The sequence below is a fragment of the Oncorhynchus kisutch genome, linkage group LG24 (genome assembly GCF_002021735.2).
Source record: "Oncorhynchus kisutch isolate 150728-3 linkage group LG24, Okis_V2, whole genome shotgun sequence".
NCBI classification, from domain to species: domain Eukaryota; kingdom Metazoa; phylum Chordata; class Actinopteri; order Salmoniformes; family Salmonidae; genus Oncorhynchus; species Oncorhynchus kisutch.
This window is the reverse complement of record NC_034197.2, coordinates 44,614,907-44,634,991: the sequence shown is the minus strand read 5'-3', so window position 1 is coordinate 44,634,991 and position 20,085 is coordinate 44,614,907. Positions and strand designations below refer to the sequence as shown.

The 20,085-nt window shown below is 43.1% G+C and overlaps 1 protein-coding gene across 1 annotated transcript in view; it reads left to right on the top strand.

The window, feature by feature from the left end:
• The first annotated feature begins 11,682 nt into the window (after positions 1-11,682).
• The window catches only part of LOC109885228 (uncharacterized protein KIAA1522-like), a 265,426-nt gene continuing 257,023 nt past the window's right edge, over positions 11,683-20,085 (top strand). The window contains exon 1 of the mRNA XM_031803674.1: positions 11,683-11,942. The gene's annotated coding sequence lies outside the window, so the exon portion shown is untranslated. The remainder of the gene's footprint in view (positions 11,943-20,085) is intronic.

Below are 20,085 nucleotides of genomic sequence, written 5' to 3'. Positions count from 1 at the left end.
CTCAAAGTGCTGTACAGAAACCCAGCCTAAAACCCCAAACAGCAAGCAATGCAGGTGTAGAAGCACTAGTGTTGAGATCAGCGTGTGGACACACTCCTTCACCATCAGCCAATGGAGGCTAAAGAAATTAAACTCAGAGATAGCCTATAGTCCAATGTAATAGTAGGCCGCCTAGATCTTCCATTGGCAACTAAGTAAAACATACAAATAAGAGTCAAATAAAAAACAGAAAATATGAAAATGTTCTTTCAATCGCATTAATCTCTCTACTCTGTCTGTCTGCCTCCCCTTTCTATCTGTCTTGACTTGAGCTACCGCTAGCTTGAGCTACCGCTAGTGACACGCAACATCGTATCAAAAACAATCAACTGGGTGAAGGTCCGGCCCAATGACCATAAAGCTACCGAACTTGCAACATTGTATCAAGTAGCCAGATGAGGCTACTGAACTTGCAACATTGTATCAAGTAGCTAGATGAGGCTACCGAACTTGCAACATTGTATCAAGTAGGTAGATGAGGCTACCGAACTTGCAACATTATATCAAGTAGGTAGATGAGGCTACCGAACTTGCAACATTGTATCAAGTAGCCAGATGAGGCTAATGAACTTGCAACATTGTATCAAGTAGCTAGATGAGGCTACCGAACTTGCAACATTATATCAAGTAGGTAGATGAGGCTACCGAACTTGCAACATTGTATCAAGTAGCCAGATGAGGCTACTGAACTTGCAACATTGTATCAAGTAGCTAGATGAGGCTACCGAACTTGCAACATTGTATCATGTAGGTAGATGAGGCTACCGAACTTGCAACATTGTATCAAGTAGCCAGATGAGGCTACTGAACTTGCAACATTGTATCAAGTAGCCAGATGAGGCTACTGAACTTGCAACATTGTATCAAGTAGCCAGATGAGGCTGGTGGGAGGAGCTGTAGGAAGACGGGCTCTTTGTAATGTCTGGAATAAATGTAAGGCATAAAAACACATCTGACAGATAGAAACCATATGTTTGACTTCATTCCATTGATTCCATACCAGTCAGTACAATGAGCCCCATCCTCCTATATCTCCTATCTTCAACTAACCTATTTCAGGCCCTCAGAGTTTCTCGGAATGGACACAGCTGCGCAAAGGGAAATGTGTTGAGATAATGTGTTCAGATATTTTATTAAATTTTCTACTGCAATATGGGATCCTCAGACATTTTGCTCTTTTACACCGAGGCCTGGTGATTGAGAGGAGAGTGTTGGAAAGATTTTTCAAATGGCCTACCGTGAGGAACGATTATAATTCACAATGGATGAAAAAAAAACAGACGTAGTTGACTGAGAAGCTCAGCTTATTAGTGGTGGTGAGTTTAAGACAATCAGAAATCCCCAATTGTGCATTTTCCTACATTTGCGCGCAGCAGGCCAGTTAGCCTAGTTCTATGCAGGCTCAGGCTCCATCAACATTATGAGGACAGAGGAACCAGATGCACACATGAAGGCTCCATCAACATTATGAGGACAGAGGAACCAGATGCACACATGAAGGCTCCATCAACATTATGAGGACAGAGGAACCAGATGCACACATGAAGGCTCCATCAACATTATGAGGACAGAGGAGCCAGATGCACACATGAAGGCTTCATCAACATTATGAAGACAGAGGAACCAGATGAACACATGAAGGCTCCATCAACATTATGAGGACAGAGGAACCAGATGCACACATGAAGGCTCCATCAACATTATGAGGACAGAGGAACCAGATGCACACATGAAGGCTCCATCAACATTATGAGGACAGAGGAGCCAGATGCACACATGAAGGCTCCATCAACATTATGAAGACAGAGGAACCAGATGCACACATGAAGGCTCATCCACATCCAAACAAAATACAATGACAAAATGTGCAAAACGTGTAAATTATGTTTATGAAATGAACCAAAACTTGTCTCTCACAAGAGTAGCAGGCTGTGAACTCTGTCAATAACGTTTCCACTCCGACAATGCTCTTACTGTCATGGCCTTCTTAACAAACAGACTAACAGTGAAATGCTTACTTACGGCCCAACAATGCAGAATACAATATATATATATATAGCCTATATATAAGTAAACAAATTATAATAATAACAGGAAAAAATGACTGCGGCTTAATTAATCTATGCATTAAGTTAAGGGATAAACAGTGACGTTCTGTACATTACCTTGGAAATAATGGACAACTAGGTGAAGGTGTTTATCTCGCTTATACCACAGTTACCAAAGAAAACAATACTAAGCACACATTTACCGATATTATTTTGGATTTTGTTGCTATTTGAACTTCTCTAAGCAAATTCATACTTTCTCATCTTTTGGTTGCAAGAGATGCAGCCCAGTTGTTCGTTCGATTAGTTTGTTCGTTCTTCTTTCTGTTCGGATGCCATGCTCGCTGGCAATATTCTTATTCCTAACTAGTTAGCCAGCTGGCTACTGCTAGCCATGACGTCTGCAGCCAAAATAAGAGCAAAGAAGCTGTTTCCTATTGACGTTTGGATACATCCATAACAATGAGCAGATGATGCCCTATTTTGCTTGGCACAGCTAGAAAAGTTTGCCTTGTCACCAGGACACTTAACACTATTCATTACGAGGGAGATCGCATTGCATATCAAACACTAGGCTAGAAGCTAAATAGTTTGTTGCTAGCGAACCTGCCAACATGATAACCGAATTCAACCATACCAGTTACTGAAAACAACTGGGCAAACTAGAAACACGTGGAAGGATTTGACAGCATAGTAGAGACCAGAGAATTGAATGTTCATCACCATGTTAGTCATCAGATGTGCCATAAAAACATGTCTCTGTAAAGACAAAAGAAATGTTAGCTAGCTATGTTTTTAACTCGTTTACAATGTATTCACCTTCTGTTTGGTTTAGCTTGCTGTAACTTTGCAGCTGTCCGCAGGTGTAGGTGCATATTATTGGTCGATATATGTTCCAACTGTCCCGTTCTAGAATGCCCTTCTAGCCAATGAGAAACGAGTATTCACCAATGCTGTGGTATAACAGAAATGAATGTAACCAAATGATAGGGATAGGTCGTAAATGTTCTGCTGATGACATACAGTACGTAATGAAGATGGATAAAAACAATATATAAACAATCAAAGGGCAAACAATTAAACACAATAAAACAATGAATGTGCAAGAATTGTCTGGAGAGCTCAGTGCATGCTGGAGAGCTGAGCGCATTCTGGAGAGAGGCACGCCAATATCTTCACCACACACCCCTCCTCCCCTTCTTCTTGTCTCAACATTTTAAATTATATTCAAGACACATTATCTTCACACATTTTGTAGATGCTTTTCACTGACAGCCACATCTCAATAATCACTCAGAAAACCCCTACTCAAAGCATTGTCCTGCGGCTGTCTCTCTCCATATCTCCCTCTCCCTCTGTCTGTCTCTCTCTCTCCATCTCTCCATCTCCCTCTGTCTGTCTCTCTCTCTCCACATGTCTCTCTCCATCTCTCCATCTCCCTCTGTCTGTCTCTCTCTCTCTCCACATGTCTCTCTTGAGCTCTCTCTCTCGCTCTCTTTCTCTTTCTCTCTCTCATCCATGTATCTTTCTCCCTCTCTCTTTCTGTCTGTGTCTCTCTCTCTCAACATCTCTCTCTCTATCTCTCTCTCCTCGTATCTCTGACACACTCTCACACCACACAGGTCCATTAAATAGATGTTTTCACACTGTAGAATAGCAGCAGACTCAAGGTCTCAGTGTGAATGTGAGTGGGCAAGAACTGAAGTCAGTGTTAGGAGAAAAAGGCTATGTCGCATGTGTGTGTGTGTGTGCGTGTGTGCGTGTGTGCGTGTGTGCGTGTGTGTGTGTGTGTGTGTGTGTGTGTGTGTGTGTGTGTGTGTGTGTGTGTGTGTGTGTGTGTGTGTGTGTGTGTGTGTGTGTGTGTGTGTGTGTGTGTGTGTGTGTGTGTGTGTGTGTGTGTGTGTGTGTGTGTGTGTGCCAGTCATGATACAGGAAAGTCAAAGTAAAAATCATTTCATTTGGTCCTAGAGGGAGGGCAAGAGAGACAGATAGAAAGTGGCAAAGAGAGAGGAGGGAAAGAGAGAAAGGGAGGCAGAGAGCAGTGGAGGCAGAGGGAGGAGGGGAGAGGAGGCAGAGAGAGGAGTGGAGAGAGAGGAAGGCAGAGAGAGGAGTGGAGAGAGAGGAAGGCAGAGAGAGGAGTGGAGAGAGAAAGGGAGGCAGAGAGAGGAGGGGCGAAAGAGAGAAAAGGGAGGAGAAAAATAGATATATATTTATATTTAATGCAATCCCGATACCAGGATCGATATGACAACTACCAGTGAAAATAGAGGGCGCCAAAATTCAAACTACAAAAATCTCATAATTACAATTCCGAAAACATACATGTGTCTTATATCATTTTAAAGCTATTCTCGTTGTTAATCCCACCAAAGTCTCCAATTTCAAATAGGCTATTCAGTGAAAGCACAACAAACGATTATGTTAGGTCTCCACCAAACCACAATAAGCACAGCCATTTTCCAGCAAAATATAGCCTTCACAGAATCCAGAAATAAAGATCAAATGAATAACTAACCTTGAATCCTCCATTGGAATGATATATGTAATCTACAGGATGATAGATGTAATCTACAGGATGATAGATGTAATCTACTCCTCCGTTAGGATGATATATGTAATCTACACCTCCATTAGGATGGTAGATGTAATCTAGAGGATAATGGATGTAATCTACACCTCCATTAGGATGATAGATGTAATTTACTCCTCCATTAGGATGATAGATGTAATCTACAGGATGATAGATGTAATCTACACCTCCATTAGGATGATAGATGTAATTTACTCCTCCATTAGGATGATAGATGTAATCTACAGGATGATAGATGTAATCTACAGGATGGTAGATGTAATCTACAGGATAATGGATGTAATCTACTCCTCCATTAGGATGACAGATGATAGATGTAATCTACAGGATGATAGATGTAATCTACAGGATGATAGATGTAATCTACCCCTCCATTAGGATGATAGATGTAATCTACTCCTCCATTAGGATGATAGATGTAATCTACAGGATGATAGATGTAATCTACACCTCCATTAGGATGATAGATGTAATCTACTCCTCCATTAGGATGATAGATGTAATCTACAGGATGATAGATGTAATCTACTCCTCCATTAGGATGATAGATGTAATCTACAGGATGATAGATGTAATCTACAGGATAATGGATGTAATCTACTCCTCCATTAGGATGATAGATGTAATCTACAGGATGATAGATGTAATCTACAGGATGATAGATGTAATCTACACATCCATTAGGATGATAGATGTAATCTACAGGATGATAGATGTAATCTAGTCCTCCATTAGGATGATATATGTAATCTACACATCCATTAGGATGACATATGTAATCTACACCTCCATTAGGATGACATATGTAATCTACACATCCATTAGGATGACATATGTAATCTACACCTCCATTAGGATGACATATGTAATCTACACATCCATTAGAATGATATATGTAATCTACACATCTATTAGAATGATAGATGTAATCTACAGGATGATAGATGTAATCTACAGGATGATGTATGTAATCTACAGGATGATAGATGTAATCTACACCTCCATTAGGATGATAGATGTAATCTACACATCTATTAGAATGATAGATGTAATCTACAGGATGATATATGTAATCTACTCCTCCATTAGGATGATAGATGTAATCTACACATCCATTAGGATGACATATGTAATCTACTCATCCATTAGGATGATAGAAGTCATCTACAGGATGATAGATGAAATCTCCTCCTCCATTAGGATGATAGATGTAATCTACAGGATGAGATTACATCTGTCATCCTAATGGAGGAGTAGATTACTTCTGAGTCTCTCTCTCTCTGCAGACTTTACATACCGAATCTCTCTCTCTCTCTGCAGGTTCTAAAAATTGAGTTTCTCTCTCTCTTTTCAGGCTCCACATACCAGGTCTCTCTCTCTCTGCAGGCTCTAAATACTGAGTATCTCTTTCTAAAGGCTCTAAATACTGAGTTTCTCTCTCTGCAGACTCTACATACTGAGTCTCCATCTCCCTGCAGGCTCTACATTCTGAGTATCTCTCCCTACAGGCTCTACATCCTGAGTCTCTCTCTCTGCGGACTCTTCATACTGAGTCTCTCTCTCTCTGCAGGCTCTACATATTGAGTCTCTCCATCTCTCTGCAGGCTCTACATACTGAGTCTCTCTCTCTCTCTCTCTGCAGGATCTACATACAGAGTATCTCTCTCTCACTGCAGGCTCTACATACCAAGTCTCTCTCTCTTTCTAAAGGCTCTAAATACTGAGTCTCTCTCTCTGCAGGCTCTAAATACTGAGTCTCTCTCTCTAAAGGCTCTAAATACTGAGTATCTCTCTATATACTGAGTCTCTCTCTCTGCAGGCTCTACATACCGAGTCTCTCTCTCTCTCTCTTGCAGGCTCTACATTCTGGGTCTCTCTCTCTCTCTCTGCAGGCTCTACATACTGAGTCTCTCTTTCTCTGCAGGCTCTACATACTGAGTCTCTCTGTCTCAAATTTGGACTCATCAGACCAAAGGACAGATTCCACTGGTCTGATGTCCATTGCTCGTGTTTCTCGGCTCAAGTAAGTCTCTTCTTCTTTTTTTACACAGTCTCCTCTGAACAGGTGATGTTGAGATGTGTTACTTGAACTCTGTGAAACATGTATTTGGGCTGTAACTTCTGAAGCTGGTAACTCTATTGAACGTATCCTCTGCAGCAGAGGTAACTCTGGGTCTTCCTTTCCTGTGGCGGTCCTCATGAGAGACAGGTAACTCTATTGAACTTATCCTCTGCAGCAGAGGTAACTCTGGGTCTTCCTTTCCTGTGGCGGTCCTCATGAGAGACAGGTAACTCTATTGAACTTATCCTCTGTTCCCACCCCACCCACTGGGGAGCCAGGATGGGGAGCCAGGACCAGCCAATCAGAATTATTTTTTCCCCACCAAAAGGGCATAAATACAGACAGAAATACTCCTCAGTTTCATCAGCTGTCTGGGTGGCTGGTCTGAGACGATCCCGCAGGTGAAGAACCCAGATGTGAAGGTCCTAGGCTGGTGTGGTTACACGTGGTCTGTGTAAACATTCACTTCTCTGGTAATAGATCTGGTGGACAGTCAGCATGTCAATTGCACAATCCCTCAAAATTGAGACATCTGTGGCATTGTGTTGTGTGACAAAACTGTACATTTTAGAGTGGCCTTTTATTGTCCCCAGCACAAGGTGCACCTGTGTAATGATCATGCTGTTTAATCAGCTTCTTGATATGCTACACCTGTCAAGTGGATTGATTATCTTGGCGAAGGAGAAATGCTGACTAACAGCATTAATTTACTCTAACTTCCGCGACGCATATAAGGCCCTGCCCCGCCCCCCTTTCGGAAAAGCTGACCACGACATTTTGTTGATCCCTGCCTACAGACAGAAACTAAAACAAGAAGCTCCCACGCTGAGGTCTGTCCAACGCTGGTCCGACCAAGCTGACTCCACACTCCAAGACTGCTTCCATCACGTGGACTGGGAGATGTTTCGTATTGCGTCAGCCAACAACATTGACGAATACGCTGATTCGGTGTGCGAGTTCATTAGAACGTGCGTTGAAGATGTCGTTCCCATAGCAACGATTAAAACATTCCCCAACCAGAAACCGTGGATTGATGGCAGCATTCGTGTGGAACTGAAGGCGCGAACCACTGCTTTTAATCAGGGCAAGGTGTCTGGTAACATGACTGAATACAAACAGCGCAGCTATTCCCTCCGCAAGGCTATCAAACAAGCTAAGCGCCAGTACAGAGACAAAGTAGAATCTCAATTCAACGGCTCAGACACAAGAGGCATGTGGCAGGGTCTACAGTCAATCACGGACTACAGGAAGAAACCCAGCCCAGTCACGGACCAGGATGTCTTGCTCCCAGGCAGACTAAACAACTTTTTTGCCCGCTTTGAGGACAATACAGTGCCACTGACACGGCCTGCAACGAAAACATGCGGTCTCTCCTTCACTGCAGCCGAAGTGAGTAAGACATTTAAACGTGTTAACCCTCGCAAGGCTGCAGGCCCAGACGGCATCCCCAGCCGCGCCCTCAGAGCATGCGCAGACCAGCTGGCCGGTGTGTTTACGGACATATTCAACCAATCCCTATACCAGTCTGCTGTTCCCACATGCTTCAAGAGGGCCACCATTGTTCCTGTTCCCAAGAAAGCTAAGGTAACTGAGCTAAACGACTACCGCCCCGTGGCACTCACATCCGTCATCATGAAGTGCTTTGAGAGACTAGTCAAGGACCATATCACCTCCACCCTACCTGACACCCTTGACCCACACCAATTTGCTTACCGCCCAAATAGGTCCACAGACGATGCAATCTCAACCACACTGCACACTGCCCTAACCCATCTGGACAAGAGGAATACCTATGTGAGAATGCTGTTCATCGACTACAGCTCGGCATTCAACACCATAGTACCCTCCAAGCTCGTCATCAAGCTCGAGACCCTGGGTCTCGACCCCGCCCTGTGCAACTGGGTACTGGACTTCCTGACGGGCCGCCCCCAGGTGGTGAGGGTAGGCAACAACATCTCCTCCCCGCTGATCCTCAACACTGGGGCCCCACAAGGGTGCGTTCTGAGCCCTCTCCTGTACTCCCTGTTCACCCACGACTGCGTGGCCACGCACGCCTCCAACTCAATCATCAAGTTTGCGGACGACACAACAGTGGTAGGCTTGATTACCAACAACGACGAGACGGCCTACAGGGAGGAGGTGAGGGCCCTCGGAGTGTGGTGTCAGGAAAATAACCTCACACTCAACGTCAACAAAACTAAGGAGATGATTGTGGACTTCAGGAAACAGCAGAGGGAACACCCCCCCCATCCACATCGATGGAACAGTAGTGGAGAGGGTAGCAAGTTTTAAGTTCCTCGGCATACACATCACAGACAAACTGAATTGGTCCACTCACACAGACAGCATCGTGAGGAAGGCGCAGCAGCGCCTCTTCAACCTCAGGAGGCTGAAGAAATTCGGCTTGTCACCAAAAGCACTCACAAACTTCTACAGATGCACAATCGAGAGCATCCTGGCGGGCTGTATCACCGCCTGGTATGGCAACTGCACCGCCCTCAACCGTAAGGCTCTCCAGAGGGTAGTGAGGTCTGCACAACGCATCACCGGGGGCAAACTACCTGCCCTCCAGGACACCTACACCACCCGATGCTACAGGAAGGCCATAAAGATCATCAAGGACATCAACCACCCGAGCCACTGCCTGTTCACCCCGCTGTCATCCAGAAGGCGAGGTCAGTACAGGTGCATCAATGCTGGGACCGAGAGACTGAAAAACAGCTTCTATCTCAAGGCCATCAGACTGTTAAACAGCCACCACTAACATTGAGTGGCTACTGCCAACACACTGTCAATGCCACTGACTCTACTCCAGCCACTTTAATCATGGGAATTGATGGGAAATGATGTAAATATATCACTAGCCACTTTAAACAATGCTACCTTATATAATGTTACTTACCCTACATTATTCATCTCATATGCATACGTAGATACTGTACTCTATATCATCGACTGCATCCTTATGTAATACATGTATCACTAGCCACTTTAACTATGCCACTTGGTTTACATACTCATCTCATATGTATATACTGTACTCGATATCATCTACTGTATCTTGCCTATGCTGCTCTGTACCATCACTCATTCATATATCCTTATGTACATATTCTTTATCCCCTTACACTGTGTAAAAGACAGTAGTTTTTTTTGGAATTGTTAGTTAGATCACGTGACATAACATTTGATTTGATTTGATTTTTGATTTGATTTGTTGGTCTGTCTCTCTCTGTCTCCTCTCTCTCCGTCTCTCTTTCTCTCTCTCTCTCTCCGTCTCCTTCTCTCTCTCTCTCTCTCTCCGTCTCTCTCTCCGTCTCTCTCTCTCCTCTCTCTCTCTCCGTCTCTCTCTCTCTTTCTCCTTCTCTCTCTTTCTCTTTCTCCTTCTCTCTCTCTCTCTCTCTCTCGTTCTCTCTGTGTGTCCGTCAATGTGGGCAGCTTCAGTGTATTCCGAGGGTAAATTAATGTTGAGGTATAATCCTATGTGTTAATCCAGACCACTCTCAATCGGTTAGTCTGTGTCAATCCAGACCACTCTCAATCTGTTAGTCTGTGTTAATCCAGACCACTCTCAATCTGTTAGTCTGTGTTAATCCAGACCACTCTCAATCTGTTAGTCTGTGTTAATCCAGACCACTCTCAATCTGTTAGTCTGTGTTAATCCAGACAACTCTCAATCTGTTAGTCTGTGTTAATCCAGACCACTCTCAATCTGTTAGTCTGTGTTAATCCAGACCACTCTCAATCTGTTAGTCTGTGTTAATCCAGACCACTCTCAATCTGTTAGTCTGTGTTAATCCAGACCACTCTCAATCTGTTAGTCTGTGTTAATCCAGACCACTCTCAATCTGTTAGTCTGTGTTAATCCAGACCACTCTCAATCTGTTAGTCTGTGTTAATCCAGACCACTCTCAATCTGTTAGTCTGTGTTAATCCAGACCACTCTCAATCTGTTAGTCTGTGTTAATCCAGACCACTCTCAATCTGTTAGTCTGTGTTAATCCAGACCACTCTCAATCTGTTAGTCTGTGTTAATCCAGACCACTCTCAATCTGTTAGTCTGTGTTAATCCAGACCACTCTCAATCTGTTAGTCTGTGTTAATCCAGACCACTCTCAATCTGTTAGTCTGTGTTAATCCAGACCACTCTCAATCTGTTAGTCTGTGTTAATCCAGACCACTCTCAATCTGTTAGTCTGTGTTAATCCAGACCACTCTCAATCTGTTAGTCTGTGTTAATCTGTCAATATGTGTATGTGCTGTGTTTGTTTGTCTGCTCTGCATGTGTGTGTGTTTGTGTGTGTGACCTAGTCAAGAGACAGACAGACAGACAGACAGACAGACAGACAGACAGACAGACAGGCAGGCAGGCAGGCAGGCAGGCAGACAGACAGACAGACAGACAGACAGACAGACAGACAGACAGACAGACAGACAGACAGACAGACAGACAGACAGACAGACAGACAGACAGACAGACAGGCAGGTCAAGTGTCAGGCTGAAATGAAAGATAGAGCAATCAACAGCAAAGGAAAGAAGACTCAATTGAGAGAAAAAACGGCAGGCAGACAGACAGACAGACAGACAGACAGACAGACAGACAGACAGACAGACAAACAGGCAGACAAACAGACAGACAAACAGGCAGACAAACATGCCTACTCAAAAAAACGTCTCCCCTAACTCACTCAATACCTAACCTTCTGCATAGACCTATCGACTTTACCAGGAGAACCAACCCCCAAAATCATTAAAAGTTAAAGGAGAGCAATGAGCAGTAAGACACCAGATTTACTTGGAGAGAGAGAGAGAGGGGGGGGGGCGTAGAGAGAGAGAAAGAGAGATAGAGAGGGAGGAGAGAGGGAGAGCGAGAGAGATGAAAACACAGATTATTTATTTCTCATGGGGAGAGATAGTGAGAGTGGGAGGGAGGGGGCAGTTACAGAGCGCTGAAATACGCGAACCGATTCCCACAGAGAGACAGACGGCATCAGTCGTGTCTGAGCTATGGCGAGCTGCTGTTTGTTCTTTTACCGAGTCGTGAGAGCAGATGCTCCGAAACGATTTTGTTTTTGAAAATAACTACTAGACCGAAAACACCAAACAGGCTACTTCTGAGGTTTGTGTTCCGGTTAAAGTTTGGATTTTAGACAGTGCACTGCGTGAAGCAGCTATATCGACTCTACCTACACCGAACAGCAGGTAAGTCCAGTTGACATGTTTATCTGTTTGTTTTTATCCAGTTTGAATCGTTTCTCAGTGATGCATTCTAGTGGAGAAAAAGAGAGAGAGAGAAATTTAAGCAAGGGGACATTTCCCATTTGGCTAGCACAGATGCGCGCTTGTGTGTGCGTAGTCAAATTTATGCGGTGAAAAAGTGTCTGTCCCTATCCACGTTTCCATTTTATGCGAGTAAAGTCATGCCACATAAAAAAAGATAATGACAGCTAACTGATATAGATAGCTGATAGAAACAGGAAGTTTCGGTACAATTTTGTAAATGCGAACAGATCATTTGTGTCTGGACACTTATTTTATGCGTGAAATGGCGGTGGAAACGCCTTTATGCGCAAATATTGATATAACAACCATCATATCGAAGTAAACTTGGGAGTCATGCGATGATATGGTGTGTGTGGTCCTCCCACTATGACTGGAGAAACCATGCAGTTTATTAGGCTGCAGATGAATTAAGTTAGGATGAACTTCACAGGGTGCTGAAAGTGCATGGTGATCTTTATGCTCCTTTGCAATAAATATCAAGGGTGTTATTCTGGTGATATAATGATCGATGCTTGACTACAGTTTGACAAATAAAAATGATCTCATCCTTACCCATAATAATCCAATTGTTGTCAACTGCAAGCCCACTATTCGGGGCCTTCCTGCATGTGGGCATTTTGCAGTAACACCCTCTTTCTAGCATCCCATTGGCTCCTGCATGAACCCCCCAAGTACCCCATTGGTTCCTGCATGAATCCCCGAGGGAGCTTCATGCTTGTGTCACACTTCTGAATGTGGGTCAAAAGGGAACTAAAAGTATTACGTCAAAGTATTTGTTTTTTCGCCCCTCCTATCGGAGTCCCCATCACTACCTAGTGGGAGACGTGTACATTACGATTTGACTTGTGATTTAGAGAAAAACACTTTGAACTGTTGGAAACAAGGAAATATAATGACTATTCTAATTCTATAGTTAGACTATAATAGTGGGCACTTTGAATACAGTGTTGTTTGACATGACAACAAATGAAAATGCCAGGGAGGAGTTATTGTGACAGGGTAGGAACCAAAGTGTTGATAACTGTTTCCTAGGGGGCCCTGTAATCTTTGGCTACATTGAAAGTTTTCTTTTAGCTACTTCATGTAGGTAACAATATCTTGCTTCGCATATTCCTGTTTTATTTATGAGATACTGTTGCACAAAACATGCAGATGTAAGTATTAGCAACTAATATGATTTAGGCCCAACCTGCTAAGAAAAGACAAACTAGCTGATGCTGAAAAAACAAACTAATATTGTCACTATAAAACGCTAGTGGATTTATGTTAAGAAGCAAAGTGAAAACAGTATTGTTGTCATCAACATTGTTGCATTGTTGCATTGGCCAGACTGAACGCAAGTGTCTCGTGGGAGAGGGGAGAGTGATGTCTCAAGTAGCGAAGTAAACCTTAAAAATGGACATTACACACGGCGTATAACATTTAACAAACCAAACATTCAGAGCTGTCTGTCCCATTCCCAGGTAGGTTACAAGGCGCTTTCTCGCCAGTACCTATGACTGGTCGGTAGGGTAACCTCCATGATAATGTTTTTTTCCCCTGGGTCAATTTTTTTATGCGTGCGGTACAGCACTGGGTGCCAAGCGTTTAGGAACACATCTTAGCGCCTAAACCGAGTGAGGCTCGTTGTGATAACATTACCCTCAGGTGGCACATCACTGATCACTGAGCCCTGGTTCCCAGAGTGGGCCGGGCTTTAGGCAAACCTTTGCACATAAACACAATTCTTTCAGCCGAGTTCCGTTGTTCACGGTGTTAAAGAGACATCATCATTTCCACCCCAATCTTTTTGTAGTAAAACATAAAGAGGAACATGACATCATCAACCAATTAGTAGGCAATTAGTATACAATGCCTATTAGTAATTGGTTAAAAACACGATACACATTGAGGATGTCATAGGAAACACTTATCTTCCTCTAAAAAAAATTCCCCCCAAAATCTATAAAAGTGCCATTTTCACATGTTGATGTTGGGGTGGTGCTGGAAATGACTTTTCTGATTAAAAGTGTTGTTTCTCGCATGTGAGTTCGATTGTTCCTTCTCCATGTCCAGACACACGGAGTGGTAGAAATGGAAGAAGAACCAATCTCTCCACAACGTAGCGTCTCGCCCCTTCAGATGGCATTTCACGGGAGGCTCGCTGTCTGCTCCGACCAGTTGTCACCCTCGATCATGCCAACAGTCTACAATCTATTTTTCAAGATGAGGGAGCCGAGTGCCCCATTGGGAATGGACACACTGGTGCACCGGTGGCCTCGAACCCTCCTTTACGCATTTCCGTCAGTGGTACTGATTCAGCCCACATTGAGAGGAGAGGGTGCACCAGGAGGGCTTACCGTTGATTCTTGTGGCTCCTCGTTGGCCCAAGCTTCTTTGATGATAGGCTGGCCAGTACCCAGTGGGGTGATTTTATCGACGGTCACTTCGAGTTTAGATGATTTAAACATACAGCTCTGGTCTCGTATGTTCATTTCTTACCCATCATTTATAGAGTTTGCAAGAAAGGGGCTGTTCCGTCAGGCTGACACGCTCTCTGACCTCACTGAGGGGCGTGACTTGTCACTTGTACAAAGTTATGTAAAACAATTATCTCTTAGAGGTTCTCAAATCACATCCCTCTCTTAACAAAAACAGTTTCATCATTTTGTCATATTACATTCACAACAGGTAGTATGGAAACTCCAGCTAGTGGTGTGTATACTTTCCAAGTTACAGGATTTCCTTTATAACGTTCATGACATCACAAAATAACAAAACAAAATTATATTAGTGTTCTATAGATGACCTCTGACCTCTGACCATCCCCCACGTTCTATGTTAGAAAGGTTGTTCCAGTAATTCGCTTTAGAACGTGTTAGAGTTTCGGCAGGGGAAAATGTCCCTTTGAAACAAAGGACATTCCTTTGGTGAATATTTGGAGAGGGAGATCTGAATCTTCTCAACTTCATTTACAACAGGACGTGAGTTGTTAATCTCCACGAGTCATTTCCTTCCCCCTCTACGGATATTAATCAGTTTAGATAGTGACTGTCTGTTAACACTCTACTGTCTGTCTCCACTCTACTGTCTGTCTCCACTCTACTCTAGAGCCATGAGGGATCAGTATGGAGGAATAGTTTAGATAGTGACTGTCTGTCTCCACTCTACTGTCTGCCTCCACTCTACTGTCTGTCTCCACTCTACTGTCTGTCTCCACTCTACTGTCTGTCTCCACTCTACTGTCTGTCTCCACTCTACTGTCGGTCTCCACTCTACTGTCTGTCTCCACTCTACTCTAGAGCCATGAGGGATCAGTATGGAGGAATAGTTTAGATAGTGACTGTCTGTATCCACTCTACTGTCGGTCTCCACTCTGTCTGTCTCTACTCAACTGTCTGTCTCCACTCTACTGTCTGTCTCTACTCTACTGTAATAACATGTTGATATTAATCAGTTTAGAAAGTGACTGTCTGTCTCCACTCTACTGTCTGTCTCCACACTACTGTCTGTCTCCACTCTACTGTCTGTCTCTACTCTACTGTCTGTCTCTACTCTACTGTCTGTCTCCACACTACTGTCTGTCTCCACACTACTGTCTGTCTCCACACTACTGTCTGTCTCCACTCTACTGTCTGTCTCCACTCTACTGTCTGTCTCCACTCTACTGTCTGCCTCCACTCTACTGTCTGCCTCCACTCTACTGTCTGTCTCCACTCTACTGTCTGTCTCCACTCTACTCTAGAGCCATGAGGGATCAGTATGGAGGAATAGTTAGGGTTCATTTTCAAGGCAATGTTACTGCATTAACAAAGACATTGACATTTTACTAATTTAACAGACTCTCTTATCCAGAGAGACTTACAGTAGTGAGTCATTTAGCAGACTCTCTGATCCAGAGCCATTACAGTAGTGAATCATTTAACAGACTCTCTGATCCAGAGCCACTATAGTAGTGAATCATTTAGCAGACTCTCTTATCCAGAGCCACTACAGTAGTGAGTCATTTAACAGACTCTCTGATCCAGAGCCACTACAGTAGTGAGTCATTTAACAGACTCTCTGATCCAGAGCCACTACAGTAGTGAGTCATTTAACAGACTCTCTGATCCAGAGCTACTACAGTAGTGAGTCATTTAACAGACTCTCTGATCCAGAGCCACTACAATGTGTTTGGCTAAAGGACTGTTTGTTGTTCCATGTAGTGAATCTGTAAGGCCAAAAATAATTTTCATCAAATAATTTTTTTAAACATATTTTTTTTATGCTTCAAAGGGGTCATAAAATGTCTAATCAAATAGCTACATGAACTGGAAGGGCTTCCATTGAAGTCCTTTTGCCTGAGCAGCGCTGTACAAAACAAACCTGCAATACTATTGAACATTCTCAGCATTTCTATGTTCACCTTGTTGATAAGGAGAATAACCTGTTTATAGTAATGCAGTCCAAATACAGCGTGTAAAAAATAGCCGCGTTATAAACAAACCTGCTGAGGAACATACCTGCTGAAGAACACACCTGCTGAAGAACACACCTGCTGAAGGACACACCTGCTGAGGAACATACCTGCTGAAGAACACACCTGCTGAAGAACACACCTGCTGAAGGACACACCTGCTGAGGAACACACCTGCTGAAGGACACACCTGCTGAGGAACATACCTGCTGAAGAACACACCTGCTGAAGAACACACCTGCTGAAGGACACACCTGCTGAGGAACATACCTGCTGAAGAACACACCTGCTGAAGAACACACCTGCTGAAGGACACACCTGCTGAGGAACATACCTGCTGAAGAACACACCTGCTGAAGAACACACCTGCTGAGGAACATACCTGCTGAAGAACACACCTGCTGAAGAACACACCTGCTGAAGGACACACCTGCTGAGGAACACACCTGCTGAAGGACACACCTGCTGAGGAACATACCTGCTGAAGAACACACCTGCTGAAGAACACACCTGCTGAAGGACACACCTGCTGAGGAACATACCTGCTGAAGAACACACCTGCTGAAGAACACACCTGCTGAAGGACACACCTGCTGAGGAACATACCTGCTGAAGAACACACCTGCTGAAGAACACACCTGCTGAAGAACACACCTGCTGAGGAACACACCTGCTGAGGAACACACCTGCTGAAGGACACACCTGCTGAGGAACATACCTGCTGAAGAACACACCTGCTGAAGAACACACCTGCTGAGGAACACACCTGCTGAGGAACACACCTGCTGAGGAACATACCTGCTGAGGAACATACCTGCTGAAGAACACACCTGCTGAAGAACACACCTGCTGAAGGACACACCTGCTGAGGAACACACCTGCTGAGGAACACACCTGCTGAAGAACACACCTGCTGAAGGACACACCTGCTGAAGGACACACCTGCTGAAGGACACACCTGCTGAAGAACACACCTGCTGAAGGACACACCTGCTGAATATCCTGATAAGAGGAAGTCTACCTACGGCTCCTCGCCTCTTCTCATAAAACCAATAGACCTAGGCATGTTATAAACACTATGTAACAGCCAAACTAATACACACCCCTATGGAGGCGAAACACACTGATTAACACCCCTATGGAGGAGAAACACACTGATTAACACCCCTATGGAGGAGAACCACACTGATTAACACCCCTATGGAGGAGAACCACACTGATTAACACCCCTATGGAGGAGAACCACACTGATTAACACCCCTATGGAGGAGAACCACTGATTAACACCCCTATGGAGGAGAACCACACTGATTAACACCCCTATGGAGGCAGGAGAAGAAGAGAAGCTCACTCCAAGTCTGTCAAAACTTCCAAACCGTCTATAGCATTCGATTATGAGACGGTTGAATCCAAAGTTGTGTTATGTTATATATTCATTGGCTATGTCGTAGCACATTTTGAAAAGATAAATTATTGATACATGACTAGCTCTAACACTTTTAATCTGCAAAAATGACACTTTTACACTAGAACTGCTGGGTCTGCAGGGACAAGCTAATTAACAGTCATTCTGACTGCAAGATTCCAACAGTGTAATTAATACATTTCCTATATGCTATCACAAAAAGAATCATTTTGTTTTGTTAATTAAGGGCTTAGGTCAAAGAGTACGGCAAACAAATATTTTCATTAACACAATAGCATTTTCATCAGTTTACTTTGTGCTATATGTAAAAACAACAAAACAAAACAAACTAATTCAAGTGTTCAATTAATTTAATTAGTTGGTTGCCTTTTTCTTACAACTGTGAAACAGAAAGCAGATGTGTTGGAATGCAGATGTGTTGGAATGCAGATGTGTTGGAATGCAGATGTGTTGGAATGCAGATGTGTTGGAAAGCAGATGTGTTGGAATGCAGATGTGTTGGAATGCAGATGTGTTGGAAAGCAGATGTGTTGGAATGCAGATGTGTTGGAATGCAGATGTGTTGGAATGCAGATGTGTTGGAAAGCAGATGTGTTGGAATGCAGATGTGTTGGAATGGGAAACATCTTATTTTTTATTAAGCATACCCCAAAACAGGGTCAAATAGTGAATAGTTGCCTAAATATTAGGACTGGGAATAAGGACAATAAGTATCGCTATTGTCACGAATCTTTATATATTGCGATTCGAAACTAAGAAAACAAGTTTTGATCATTCATGGAAATTAGAAGTGCTGAAAACAAATTGACTCCCTATATATATATATATATATTTAGGGAGTCAATTTATATATTTAGGGAGTCAATTTGTTTATTTGTATATTTAGGGAGTCAATTTGTATATTTAAGGAGTCAATTTGTATATTTAGGGAGTCAATTTGTTTTCAGCACTTTTAATTTCGATGAATGATCAACACTTCTTTTCGTAGTTTCGAATCGCAAGATATATATATATATATAAAGATGGAGAACAAGCTATGAAGTAAAACTACTGGAGTTTTGGTGCAAGTACAGCCAACTAGCACAAAAATAATATTGCGACATTGTCGAAATTATAAGATATATCGTCAAAAATAATACCCCCATATTTAAACAGTATCGATTTATTTCCCCCATCACTACTAAACATCACTACTAAACATCACTACTAAACATCACTACTAAACATCACTACTAAACATCGCTACTAAACATCGCTACTAAACATCACTACTAAACATCTCTACTAAACATCACTACTAAACATCACTACTAAACATCGCTACTAAACATCGCTACTAAACATCGCTACTAAACATCGCTACTAAACATCACTACTAAACATCGCTACTAAACATCGCTACTAAACATCGCTACTAAACATCACTACTAAACATCGCTACTAAACATCGCTACTAAACATCGCTACTAAACATCACTACTAAACATCACTACTAAACATCACTACTAAACATCACTACTAAACATCGTAAAAGCTCCAAGTGTGCTTGATACATTTTGAATAGGCATAAAAGCAATAATGCCAAAACAGCAGTCAAAAAGAGTCAATTATATTCAGCTCGTGCTTACGTGGTGTGTGTATTCACGCAATGGAATCAGCTGGAGCGTGTCCATGTTACATCAACTGGAGCTTGTCCATGTTACATCAACTGGAGCTTGTCCATGTTACATAACCAATGGGATCAGCTGGAGCTTGTCCATGTTACATAACCAATGGGATCAGCTTGTCCATGTTACATAACCAATGGGATCAGCTGGTAGCTTGTCCATGTTACATAACCAATGGGATCAGCTTGTCCATGTTACATAACCAATGGGATCAGCTTGTCCATGTTACATAACCAATGGTATCAGCTGGAGCTTGTCCATGTTACATAACCAATGGGATCAGCTGGAGCTTGTCCATGTTACATAACCAATGGGATCAGCTTGTCCATGTTACATAACCAATGGGATCAGCTGGTAGCTTGTCCATGTTACATAACCAATGGGATCAGCTTGTCCATGTTACATAACCAATGGGATCAGCTTGTCCATGTTACATAACCAATGGGATCAGCTTGTCCATGTTACATAACCAACGGGATCAGCTGGAGCTTGTCCATGTTACATAACCAATGGAATCAGCTGGAGCTTGTCCAT